The sequence below is a fragment of the Rhinolophus sinicus genome, chromosome 3, assembly GCF_057876585.1.
Source record: "Rhinolophus sinicus isolate RSI-liver-muscle chromosome 3, RSI-T2T, whole genome shotgun sequence".
NCBI lineage: Eukaryota > Metazoa > Chordata > Mammalia > Chiroptera > Rhinolophidae > Rhinolophus > Rhinolophus sinicus.
Window position 1 is genome coordinate 89960994 of NC_142503.1, and position 14310 is coordinate 89975303.

Here is a 14310-nt window from a genome sequence, read left to right on the forward strand (position 1 = left end):
TAATCTGTCAATGGGCACAGGTTGTTTCCATGTCTTGGCTTTTGTAAATAATGCTGAAGTCAGCGTAGGGGTACATATATCTTTAGGAATAAATATGTTTTCGTATTTTAGGGATAAATACCTAGAAAAGGAATTGCCGGATCATATCATAGTTTGATTCATAATCCTTTGAAAAACCACCATACTGTTTTTCACAGAGACTGTACTAATTTATACTCCTACCAACAGTGTGTGAGGATTTTCTTTTCTCCCCATCCTCTTCCACACTTGTTATTTTTTGTCTTTTTGATAATAGCAATTCTAATGGGTGTGAGGTGGTATCTCATCTTGGTTTTAATTTGCATTTCTCTGATGCTTAGTGATGTTGAACGTCTCTGCATATGTCTGTTGGCCATCTGTATGTCTTCCTTGGAAAAGTGTCTATTTAGATCCTCTGTCCATTATTTAAATCAGATTGTATGTTTGGTTTTTTGTTGTTGAGTTGTGTAAGTTCTTTACATATTTTGGATATTAGCTCCTTATCAGAGGTATCACTTGCAAATATCTTCTAACATTCAGTTTGTTGCCTTTTTGTTTTCTTAATGGGTTCTTTTGCTGTGCAGCAGCTTTTAGAGTGATGTAGTCCCATTCTTTATTTTTGCTTTTACTTCCCTTGTCTTTGGGATCAAGTTTACAAACACCCCTCTGAGACCGAGGTTTATAAGTTCGGTACCTATGTTTTCTGCTAGGACTTTTATGGTTTTGGGCCTTACATTTAAGTCTTTAATCCATTTTGAATTTATTCTTGTATATGATATAAGATAGTAGTATAGTTTCATTCTTTTACATGTGTCTGCCCAGTTATCCCAAGACCATTTATTAAACAGTCTGTTTTTACCCCATTGTATATTCTTGCCTCCTTTGTCATAGATTAAATGCATATATAGACATAGGTTTATTTCTGGACTCTTTTCTGTTCCATTAATCTATGTGTCTGTTTTCCTACCAGTACCATGCTTTTTAAAATTACTATGGACTTGTAATAAGTTTGATATAAGGTATTGTGATATCTCCAGCTTTGTTCTTTCTCAAGATTGCTTTGGCTTTCGGGGTCTTTTTAAAAAAAGATTGTTATTAAAATATAGCTAACATACAATATTACATTTGTTTCAGAAGTGCACCATAGTTATTCAACATTTATATACCTAAAGAAGTGATCACCATGATAATTCTAGAAACCGTCTGACATCATACCACACTATCACAATATGATTAATTATATTCCCTATGCTGTACAATACATCCCATGACTTATTTATTTTATACCTGGAAATTTGAACCTCTTATTCCTCTTCACTATGGGGAATATACACAGGCTTTTAATTTTTTCAATTAGAGTTGATATTCAGTGTTATTTTATATTAATTTCAGGTGTACAGCATAGTTTAAATTAAACATTTATATAATTTAAGAAGTGATCCCCCTCATGAGTCTAGAAAATTCTGTATAACACTATGCAGAGTTATTACCAAATTATTGACTATCTTCTCTATGTTTTACTTTATATCCTCATGTCTGCTTTGTAACTATCAATTTGTACTTAATCCCTTCACTTTTTCTCCCTCCCCCCAATTCCCCTCCCATCTATTACTCTGATAAATCTAGTACCTATCTGACACCATACATAGTTACCACAATATTATTGACTAGATTTTTTTATACTATACCCTACATCCCCATGACAACTTTGTGACAACAAATTTGTACTTCTTAATCCCTCCCCTTTTTAAACCACCCCCCACACCCTCCCATCTGGTAACCATCAAAATGTTGTGTGTATCTATGAGTTTGTTTCTGTTTTGTTTGTTTGTTTAGCTTGTTCTTTAGATTTCACATACAAGTGAAATCACGTTACATCTGTCTTCCTCTGTCTGACATGCAGTCATCTATTGATGGGCACTTAGGTTGCTTCCATATATTGGCTCTCTTAAGCAGTGAACATAGGAGTGTGTTTATCTTTTTGAATTAGTGTTTTGGATTTCTTCAGGTAAATACCGAGAAGTGAAATTGCTGGGTCATAATTTTTTGAGGAACCTCCAAACTGTTTTCCATAGTGTCTGCACCAATTTGCAGTCCCACCAACAGTGTACAAGGGTTCCCTTTTCTCCACCACCTCACCAGCAGTTGTTATTTTTTGATTTATTGATGATAGCCATCCTGATAGGTGTGAGGTGATATCTCATTGTGGTTTTAATTTATATGTCTCTGATGATTAGTCATATTGAGCATCTTTTCATATGTCTGTTGGTCATCTGTATGTCCTCTGGAGAAATATTTATTCAGGCTCTCTGCCCATTTTTTAATTGGACTGTTTGCTTTTTTGGTGTTGAGTTGTATGTATTCTTCATAAATTTTGGATATTAACCCTTTATCAGATGTATTCTTGGCAAATATCTTCTCCCGTTCAGTAGGATGTCTTTTCATCTTACGAATGGTTTCCTTTGCTGGGCAAAAACTTTTTTGATTGATGTAGTTTCATTTGTTTATTTTTTTCTTCTTTTGTTTCCTTGCCTGAGGAGATACATAGAAAAAAAATATTACAGAGAACAATGTCAGAGAATTTACCACTTATATTTTCTCCTTGGTATTTTATGGTTCAGATGTTACATTTAAGGCTTTAATCCACTTTAACTTTATTCTTGTATATGGAATAAGATAGTAGCCTAGTTTCATTCTTTTTCATGATATCTGTCCAGTTTTCCCAAAACCATTTATTGAATAGACTGTCTCTATCCCATTGTATATTCTAAAGCTGATATTTCCTTATTGGCTTTCTTTCTGTCTGGATGATGTATCTATTGCTACAGGATGGGTGTTCAAATCCCCTCCTATAATTATATTTTTGTCAGTTTCTCTCTTAAGGTCTGTTATTGTTTTATATATTTGGTGCTCACAAATTGGGTGTGTATATATTGGTAAACCTTTTGATGAATTTTCCCCTTTATCATTATAAAATGTCCATCTTAATCTCTTTTTACCTTCTTGGTCTTAAAATCTATTCTGTCTAATGTAAGTACTGATACACATACTTTTCCCTGGATGCTATCAGCATGGGGTACCATATTTCACCCCTTCTCTTTAAGCCTATGTTTGCCTTTGGATCTCAGATGAGTCTCCTGAAAGCAGTATATAGCTGGGTCTTATTTTTTTTTTAGTACATCCCAGCACTGTCTCCCAAGAAGAGCCATTTAAAGACAATCGATGACATGGAAAAGGCCAACAGTTCACAATCAGCAAACTCCCAACATTCTAATTATTTTTCAACTAAACCTCGAAGTTGTTTCCCCTTCTTGCTAAAAGAAAATACATTACACAATTTGGAGTTACTCTATAACTGTTGTCTTCTCTCAGCCACTGGTTGAACTGTTTATGAGTTCACATGAGTGAACATTTCTAGATGAACTGTTCATCTAGATGAAAGGGTCAGCTATCTGGCCCGACAATGTCATTGTTTTCTTCAGTTGTAGTCACCATGAGTCAGACTTGCAGATCTAGGTCTCAAACCATGGCAGTTCACAGATCAGGGTCTCCTCTGGTCAGGGTTCCTTTGGGAAGGAAAAGCATAAAATATTAATGCTCATTTTTAATGCTCATGCAGCAACTGAGGCTGAGGGTGCTTAAGTAACTCCCAGAGGGCCTGTGGATCCCTACTAGCTGGCTGTGTACACACAGAACATACGTGTCCCTGGAGTCCATAGAAAGCTCAGGAGCCAACCAGGCCAAGTCCCCACCACACCCTTTACTTGTCCCCCTCTGTCCCTGGTTTGTTTTCACAGGTTCTTACCCATTAAATTGCACAAAGTCAAAATCCCAGAAAAATTAGCACTTTACAACCACTAGGATGGCTGTAAAGAAAAATAACAACTGTTGATAAGAATGTGGAGTAATTGAAACACTTGTACATTACTGGTGGGAATGTACAATGGTTCATCCACTGTGGAAAACATTTTGGTAGTTCCTCAACAAGTTAAGCATAAAATCACCATAAACCCAGAATTTCTACTTATGGGTATGTACCTAAGAAACCTGAAAAGAGTTTCTTAAACAAATACGTGTACCCTTATGTTCAAAGCAGTATTCTTCACACTAACCAAAAGGTGGAAACAACACAAAACAATGGATTAATGGCCAAGCAAATTATGGTATATACATACAACACAATAGTATTCAGCCATAAAAGGACTGAGGTACTAATAATACATGCTACAGTAGGGATGAATCTTGAATACTTTACCCTATTTGAAGGATGTCAGATACATAAGGCCATATATACATGATTCCATTTATATGAAACATCTAGAATGGGTAAATTCATAAAGCCAGAATGTACATTGGTGATAGCCAGGGGCTGGGGCGAGCAGAGACTGGGAAGACGGTGCTCAATGGGCATAGGATTTTATTGTGGTGCAATGGAAATGTTCTGGAAGTCGGTTGTACCACATGTACTAAAGGACACTGAATTGTTCACTCTAAAATGGCTAATTTTATGTTATATGGAATTTACCTATGTACATTTTTTTTCACTCCCAGAAATGTACCCTAATAAGTACAAGACAGGTCACCATGGAGCCTGCCAAGCACAGTGGCTGTTTTCAGAGGCCCTTCCCAACCTCCAGTCCCCTGCTGCCTGGTCAGGGCTGACCTTGGCCCCAGACACAGAGGCTCCACAGTGTGGTCTGTGAAATGATTACCTCCTTATTAGCAGTAATAAGAGTTGACATGATTCAAACTCTGTACTTTGCAACCAAGAAATGATAAACATAATAAATAATGGTGATGGTAAGCTAGGCCATTCTTGCAGCCTGAGAGGCCCCCTCTCCTTCTGTTCAAACACTCCTCTGTCCATCACACTGTAAGCAGACTGTCACCTCCTCCGGGAAGCACACCCGTTGTCCCTCTAAGTGGCTCCAGATCCCACTTATTTCTGCCTTCCCCCAAGCTCCCGATGCCTTTGGAGGTGTCTGCCTACAGTGGAGCCCCACACTTAGGTCCCTTTGAGATGGTCTTGTTCACACCTCGTCCCCATGGCACATCATAACACTGGGCACAGCAAAGATCCAAGTCAGACTTATAGAGAGGACCCATGGCCCTGGGAATAACCCTGTGACTGATCGGAATAGGGCATCTTGTGCTGCAATTCAGGAATGGGCTGAACTTGGCTGGGCAGGTCTCCTGGAGAAAGGCACTGGGCTTGGCAGGCACCATAGTGACTTATCTCCTTGGGAACCCCTTTGAACTGCATACAAAATGTGAGTGTTTGTTTTCTGGGGAGGTTGTTCATTACTTTTATCTGATTATCAAAGGATCCCATGTTCTGACTAAAGGTCAAGAACTCTAGCTTGTGAACCTAGGTGATCTTAGCTGAATAAATCTCTGGGCTCTCCCTTCCCCCCATGCCCTTTGCTGCCCTTAGATCTGGTTAGTTCATAAAGACTCATAAGGGAGAATAGTACTTAATTTTTTCAGTGATTTTTCAAATTGTTCACCGAATCGTCAAGCAGCATTTCTGACAAAAACAAGTAATGATATTCTTCATATTTACAGGAACAATAAGTTAATTTATCAGATGTTCTTTATTTAAGAAGTTACTATACAGCTATATACAATGTCAGAGGGGTACTAGATTGGGGGAGGAGGTTATCACTTTTTGAAGGGTGTGAATGTCTAACTATTACATTGTTTAGTGCACCTGAAACTAATAAAAAAAATCATGAATTTGGGGGAGAGCGAGAGGGATTAATAGGTGAAGTACAGAAGGTTTTTAGGGCAGTGAAACTATTCTGCATGGTACTATGATGTGGCTACGTGGCAATATGCGTTTTTCCAGACATATATAAGACAAAGAGTGAACCTTAATATTCACTATGGAATTTAGTTAATAGTAATGTATCAGTATTTGTTCATCAAATTTAAAAAGTACCACAATAATGGAACACATTAATAAGGGAAGAAGCTATGTAGGCGAGAGGGAGTGTATGGAAACTCTTTGTACTATCTACTCAATCTCTCTGTAAACCCAAAACTTCTTTAAAAAATTAGTCTACTAATTTAAAAAAAAAACACCAAGAAGTTACTGTTTTTGAAAAGGCTATATGTACACAAATTAAAATATTAAATGATATAAAAGGATAATGTTTTTATACTATGAAGAATGATGTGTTCTTTAGATTTCTTGGTAGATACTTTTATCAGGTTAAGGAAATCCTTACTATGAGTAGTTTAAGATTTTTTATATCATAAATGGGAGTTGACTATTAGTAAATGAAACTATTGATACGATATGATTTTTCTCTTTAATCAATTAATGTGATAACTGATATTTATATTTTTTCTCTGTTAACTACCCTTGAGTGAGTTCCAGGGTCAAATCCAACTTGGCCATGATGTACTGTCACTGCTGGATTTGGCTAGCTACTATCTTTTTTTTATGGTCTTTAAAGTTTATGTTTCATTTGGCAGCTCGCTTTTTTTTAAAAATTAGTTTCAGGTACACAAGACAAAGTAATACTTAGACGTTTATCATTTATATCCCTCACACTGTGTGAGCCCCTTCCCCCCATCCATTATCCCTCTGACATCGCTCACAGCCATTACATTTCCACTGTCTCTATTCCTAATGCTGTACTCTGCTTCTTGTAAGTATACACACACACACACACACACACACACACACACACACATAATTGTAGTTGACATTCATTATTGTTCAGCTTCAGCTTCAGGTGTACAGTGCAGTGATCAGGCATCTACAGCATCCCTGAGGTGGTCTCCCTAAAGAGACAAGTGTCCATAGGATACCATACAAAATCTTTACAACATATTGATTACATTCCCCAAATTAATTTTCAAAACCCCGTGGCCATCTTGTAGTTGCTGACTGTTTTCTAATCCCCTCACCTTCCCCCTTATCCCCACCCCCTCCCATCTAGTAACCCTCAGTTTTTCCTCTCTGTCTCCAAAACTGTTTCTGATTAGTTCATTCACTTATTCTTTTCTTTAGAGTCCACATATAAGTGAGATCATATGGTATTTGTCTTTCTCTGTCTGACTTATTTCACTTAACATAATGTTCTCTAGGTCCATCCATGTTGTTGCAAATGGTAAGATTTCTTTCTTCTTTATGGCTGCCTAATACTCCATTGTATAAATGTACCACAGTTTCTTAATCCAGTCATCTAATGATGGACATTTTGGTTGTTTCCATGTCATGGCTATTGTGTGTAGTGCTGCAATAAACATAGGAGTGCATAAAGATTTTTTAATTAGAGTTTTGGATTTCTCCAGATAGATACCTAGGAGTGGAATTGCTGGATCATAATGTAGTTCCGTTTTCAGATTTTTGAGATACCTCCATATTGTTTTCCATTGTGGCTGCACCAATCTGCAATCCCACCAACAGTGCACAAGGGTTCCCTTTTCTCCACATCCGCGCCAGCACTTGTTGTTTGTTGATTTATTGATGATAGCCATTTTGACTGGGGTGAGGTGGTATCTCATTGTGGTTTTTATTTGCATTTCTCTGATGGTTAGTGAGGTTGAGCATTTTTTCATATGTCTGTTTGCCATCTGTATGTCCTTTTTAGAAAAATGTCTCTTCATGTCCTCTGCCCATTTTTTAATTGGGTTGTTTTTTTGGAGTTGAGTTGAGTGAGTTTTTTTTATAAATTTGTGATATTAACCCCTTATCAGATATACCATTGGCAAATATCTTTTCCCAATCAGTAGGATCCCTTTTTGTTTTATTGATGGTTTCCTTTGCTGTGAAAAAATCACACATGTTTTTTTTTCTCTTACTTCCCTTGCCTGAGGGGATATATCAGTAAAAATCTTACTCCGGGTAATGTGTGTGAAATTTCTTCCTATATTTTCTTCTAGGAATTTTATGGTTTCAGATCTTACATTTAAGTCTTTAAGCCATTTTGAATTTATTTTTGTATATGGTGTAAGGAGGTGGTCCAGCTTCATTTTTTTTGCATTGTGTCTGTCCAGGTTTCCCAGCACCATTTATTGAATAGACTGTCTTTACCCCACCGTACATTCTTGCTTCCATTGTCGTAGATTAAATGGCCATATAGGCATTGATTTATTTCTGGGCTCTCTATTCTGTTCCATTGATCTATGTGCCTGTTTTTATGCCAGTACCATGCTGTTTTGATTACTGTAGCCTTGTAGTATAATTTGATGTCAGGTATAATTATGCCTCCCACTTTGTTCTTATTTCTCAAGATCGTTATTATCTCCTTCCTTGTACTCCCTTTGGGCTTATTTTGCTGTTCTTTTTCCAGATCCCTTAAGTGTGAAGATAAACTGTTGATTAGTGGTTTTTCTTATTTCTTTAGGTAGGCCTGCAATGCTATGAATTTCCCTCTTAGGACTGCTTTTGCGGCATCCCATAGATTTTGGGTCGTCGTGTTTTCATTTTCATTTGTCTCGAGATATCTTTTGATTTATTCCTTGATCTCCTGGTTGACCCATTCATTATTTAGTAACATGTTATTCAACCTACATGAATTGGTGTGCCTTTCAGTTTTTTCCCCCTGTAATTCACTTCTAAGTTCATAGCACTGTGGTCAGAGAAGACAATTGGTATGATTCCAATTTTCTTAAATTTATCAAGGCTTGTTTTGTGGCCTAACATATGGTCTATCTTGGAAAATGTTCCATGTGCGCTTGAGAAGAACGTGTATTCTGCAGCTTTGTGTTGAAATACTCTGAAAACATCGATTAAATCTGAGTGGTCCAATGTGTCATTTAAGGCCGTTGTTTTCATATTGATTTTCTGTCTGGAAGACCTGTCCCTTGTTGTCAGAGGTGTATTGAAGTCCCTTACTATGATAGTGTTACTGTTGATCTCTGTCTTTATGTCAGTCCATATCTGTTTTATATATTTAGGTGCTCCTATGTTGGGTACATAGATGTTTACTAGGGTTATGTCCTTTGTCGGATCGATCCCTTTATTATTATATAGTGCCCGTGTTTGACTTTTAATATATTCTTCACTTTAAGTCTATTTTGTCAGATATAAGTATTGCAACTCCAGATTTTTTCTCATTTCCATTTGCATGAAATATCTTACTCCAACCCTTCACTTTCAGCCTGTGTGTGCCTTTTGATCTGAGGTGAGTCTCTTGTATACAGCATATACAAGGGTCTTGCTTTCTTATCCCCTCAGCCACCCTATGTCTCTTGATTGGAGCTTTTAATCCATTTACATTTAAAGTGATTATTGATAGGTACATAGTTATTGCCATTTTTTAAATTTGTAGTTAGATTGTTTTCATCTTTCTTCTATTTACAGAAGTCCTTGTAGTATTTCTTGCAATGCCGGCTTGGTGGTAATAAATTCCTTTAGCTTATTCTTTTCTGGGAAGCTCTTTATCTCTCCATCAACTTTAAATGATAGCCTTGCTGGATAAAGCAACCTAAGTTGTAAGCCTTTGTTTTCCATCACTTTGAGTATCTCCTGCCACTCCCTCCTGGCCTTCAATGTTTCTGCAGAAAAGTCATTTGATAGTCTTATGAGAGTTCCCTTGTATGTAACCCTCTGTCTTTCTGTTACTGCTTTTAGGATTCTCTCTTTGTCTTTAACCTTTGCCATTTTAACTATAATGTATCTTGGTGTGGACCTGTTTGGGTTTATCCTGGTTGGAACTCTCTGCACTTTCTGGGCTTGTATGCTGGTTTCCTTCATCAGGTTAGGGAAGTTTTCGGACATTATTACTTCAAATATGTTCTCCATCCCTTGCTTCCTCTCTTCACCTTCTGGTATTCCTGTGATGCGCATGTTGTTGCACTTGATGTTATCCCAGCGGTCTCTTAAACCATCTTCATTGTTTTTTATTCTTTTTTCTTTCTGTTGTTCTTTTTGGGTGATCTCTGCTATCTTGTCTTCTAAGTCGCTGATTCGATCCTCTGCTTCATCTAACCTGCTGTTAATTCCTTCAAGTGAGTTCTTTATTTTGGTAATTGTGTTCTTTAGTTCTAACTGGTTGTTCATTATGATTTCTATATCCTTCTTTATGTCGTCTCTAAGCTCCTTAAACATTCTTATCATCAGTGTTCTGAACTCTGTCTCTGATAGGTTGGTTACTTCTGTTTCATTTGGTTCCCTTTCTGGAGGTTTCTTCTGTTGTTTTATTTGGGACATGTTTCTTTGTTTCCCCATTCTGGCTGACTCTCTGTGTTTGCCTCGATGTATTGGGTAGGTCCCCTAAAGTTCTTAGTTCTTGCTGGGTTCTTATGTAGTATGTGTCCTTTATATTTGAATTGCACTACTTCGTTCTTCTCCTCTGCGTGTGCTCCAAAGGTGACTCTTGTGTTGTATATATTGTCCTGTTAAAGAAGATCTTTAATTGCTTTTCACTTGTGAGTAGTGGCGTTGACTCGTAGGCTGACTAGTTGTGAGACTTGGCTCTTCCCACTGCAGGTTGTTCTGGTGCGTGAGGGTTGACTGCTTAAATGTGGTTTGGCCTCTTTGGGTTCTTGTGCCTGTAGAGAATTCCCTCTGGGTGTGTCACTTGTAGGTCAAACCTGGTAGTACTCTGGTTTGGTCTGGAGTTGGCCTCTGGGTGTGTTGAATCTTGTGCCTCTTAAGCTGGGCCCTGGTAGGGCAATTTCAGAACAAAGCAAATCACTAAACACAACATGAACATCAACAACAAATTAAAAATCAAATACATTCACATGTATAAACAACCGACAACCCACACTCAACACAGGCAATGATATCAAAGATATAAAGACAAGACAAAACAAAACGAAAAGCAATGCCAGTCTTGGCTTAAGCCCACCAACTAATCTCCAGGTTGTCCTCTGCTGTACCAAAGAGTCCCCTGCGTATTGTGTAGGCAGAGCCGGTCACCTGGCGCCCAGAGTGATGTTGAGACTGCAGATTTAGATGCGTCGGCTAAGGGGTCTGGATGGTAGTTTCTACAAAGTCAGTGCAGTTTCTGCCCTTGCCTGCACGTATGCACACTGAGAGTAGCACCACCAGCCCTGTGTCCAGTTCTCCTGAGTCTTAGGGCACTTCTTCCATGTGCGTGTGTGTGTCTGTGTGTGTGTGTGTGTGTGTATTTGGCGGGCGGGAGATTTCTGAGCTGCTGAAAGCCCAGAGCTGTGTCTGCCACCTACTGCTGATCTCTGGGAGTGTCTCCGCAGTTGTAATTGCCCTGCCCTAGGCAGGCCAGAAAGGGTGGGGGCTGGGGATGGAAGGTTCTTCTCTCTCCCAGCCCAGCAGTGTCACACTCTTCCTGCAGGCCAATAGAGGTGGGGGTAGGGGTGGAGGAGTCTCTTCTCTCATAGCCCAGCAAAAATCACACTCTTCCCAGCCTCTTCCCTAGGTCAGAGCTGCACACCAGTCTTCCCAGAGCTTGAGCACTAAGGCTCCTCTGTAATCTGACACTACCCCTCAGTTCAGGGGCCAGTTTAAGTCTCTGGGAGGGCGGGGGTAGGATTGGAAGGGGGGGAGGGGCCCAGGTATGGAGTTTGTGTCCTTTGTCCTATCTAGGGCCCAGCTGGAGGTCTCAGCTGAGGTTACTGCCTCAAATGTTGGATATGCTGCCCCCTCGGTGGGAGAGATCAGCTGTGGGACTCAGGGAAAGAGGTTTTGTATGCTCTGTTCCATCCTGGGATCCCATGTGTCTCTGCCGCCTCAGATGCGGCCGCATCCCCACAGCCACAGGTGCGGGCAGCGTCTCCACTCCGCTCCCTTCCCTCTTCCCCAGCTCTCCCAATTTGCCCACCTTCCAGTAATCCTTGCACAAGTCTCTTAGCTGTTCTGCGTGATGAGCAGAGAGTCCTTTGATGGCTTATAGATGTCCCATTTGTGGTAAGATCCGGAGGAGAACTCAAAAAGTGCTCCCCGCTGCCGCCATTCCTATGATGTCACCTTGCTAGTATTTTGTTTGTGATCTTTGTGTTGATGCTCCTGAGTGTGACTGACATGCAATCTTCATTTCCTATCCTGTCTTATTTAATTTGGATCAAGGTGATACTGTCCTCATAGAATGAGCTGGGCGTGAAGCCTTCTGTTTCAGTTCTCTGGATTGATTTTACATGACACTTTAGAGTCTCTTGGCTTGATGTCTGTGGCAGCATCCTCTAAGACAGTGGGCAATGCTCCCTACCTCCCACTAGTTACAGGCCTGTGTAATCACCTCTCCTTGGTGTGGGCTGGATCACGTGACTTGCTTCTGATGAATAGAATATAGCAAAAGATGTAGAATGCCACTTCTAAAATTAGATTATAAAAAGACTGTGGCTCTAACCAAAAGGTTGGTCATCAATGCATCCTTTGGATTAATTTATGACAAAAAAGGGGGAATTGTGGATTAAAAAAGAGGTTCTATGGAAAGTAACCTCACAGGATGATCTGATCATAAATTCCTAACTGGGCCAGTTATGGTGGGTAATCCTGACCCAGGCATATAACTTTTTAGTAAAAGGTTTATCTTTACCTTAAGCAAGACCTGTCTATTGTTTCTGTGAACCTAGGTAAACATACCTTTGGAATGCTTCTTTTTAGATCCCTCCTTCTAATGCTGGAACCACCTTTCAGATGCCTCCTTTTGATTTAACCACTTTCGTGAGAGCAAATAATCTTAACTATTCTTTAATCCAATCCCTGCCTTTCTTTTTCTCACCTTCATGTAATCTTCCTTACATTCGCTCATTAATTTCAAATGCATAATAGAAATTACAAAACTGTCATTCTCTAGAACATTTTAAATCTTGCTCTCTGGAATATGTTGTGAGTTTGGTTCAAATAAACTCTTATAAAATTTTTTTTAAGTCTGTGGCTTCTATCTTGGGTACCTGCTTCTAGTAGTTACACCCCTGTGTAATCACCTCTCCATGGTGTCGGCTGTATCACATGACTTGCTTCTAATGAATATAATATGGCAAAAGAGATGGGATGCCACTTCTGAGATTAGGTTATAAAAAGTCTGTGGCTTTCATCTTGGACACCTGCTGTCACTCACACATTCTGAGGGAAGCCAGCTGCCATGTTGTAAGCTGCTCTATGGTGGCAGAGACCCAGGTGACAATGACCTGATGGAGGCCTCTGGCCAATAGCCAGTGATGAACTGAGTCCATGATCTTGTGAGGAACTGAAGCCTACCAATGGCTACCTACGAATAAGTAGATTTGGAAGTGGATTCATCCCCAGTGAAGTCTTTGGTTAGGAATGTAGCCCTGCCTGACTTCAAAATTGTAACCTCATGAGAGACCTTGAGCTAAATCATATCAGGATTCCTAAAAAAAAAATCTGTAACAGAATAAAAGTTTGTTGTTTTAAGCTGTTCCACTTTGGGATAATTTGTTGGACAACATTAATAACCAACTTACCTATCCCGTTCTTTGGCCACTTGTTTGGTTTCAACTGCCACTGCAGGGACCATCTTTACATAGGTTCAAACTTAAATTACATAGATGTAGCCTGACAGTGCCTCCCAACCTACCAAATCATCTGTAATACAGAATTTTGGAGGAGTTAATGCCCCATGGGAAGAACATTTGACCAACAGGAGAAGGAAGCCAGTGGATACCTTCTTCCTCTTTCCTTCCCTTGGACGGACTGTCCTAGATGTAGTGGTCATGTAGCCTCTCAGAAGATGGTCTCTCTTGATCAGAGAATCAGTTGCTTTTGATAATAATTGTTGGCCGTGTGCGAAAGGAACCCTCCAGTAGGTTATCCTTCCTTCCATGCTTCATTCCTATGTTCTTTCACACTTGATCCCATGAGATTATATTCTGTAACAAAATAGTAGCACAAACCCTTGTGTCTCAAGCTCGCTTTTCTTGGAAACCAGGCTGAGACATATTTGTTCCTTGAAGGTTGTTTTAAAACTCTATCGACATTATGTTTTCCTTGTGGGGAGATTTTGACGTCTCATTAAATTGTTTTAGTATTTTTTTTTAGATTATTTAGCTTTCTCTTTCTCCTTGGGTTGGTTTTGGTACATTATGTTTTCCTAGGAACTACCCCATTGCTTCTAATAGTAATGTTTTTCAAATTTTTGGCAAGAATTATTTATTATTTTCTTGAGTTTAGGTATTCAATCTACAAATTAAAAAATAAAAATTACCAGTATGTGCTACTGGTTAACTGCTAGAAAGTGCTTGCTTTTGACAAAGTGAATGCAGAAGCATCAGGTGAATATTAATTGAACAACTGAGAAATGGTCAATTATGCCTTTTTCCTTGTAGACATGTGTACTTATAGCTGTAATTTTATATTCCAAGCCATAAATTATAGTTTTATTTTTTGCT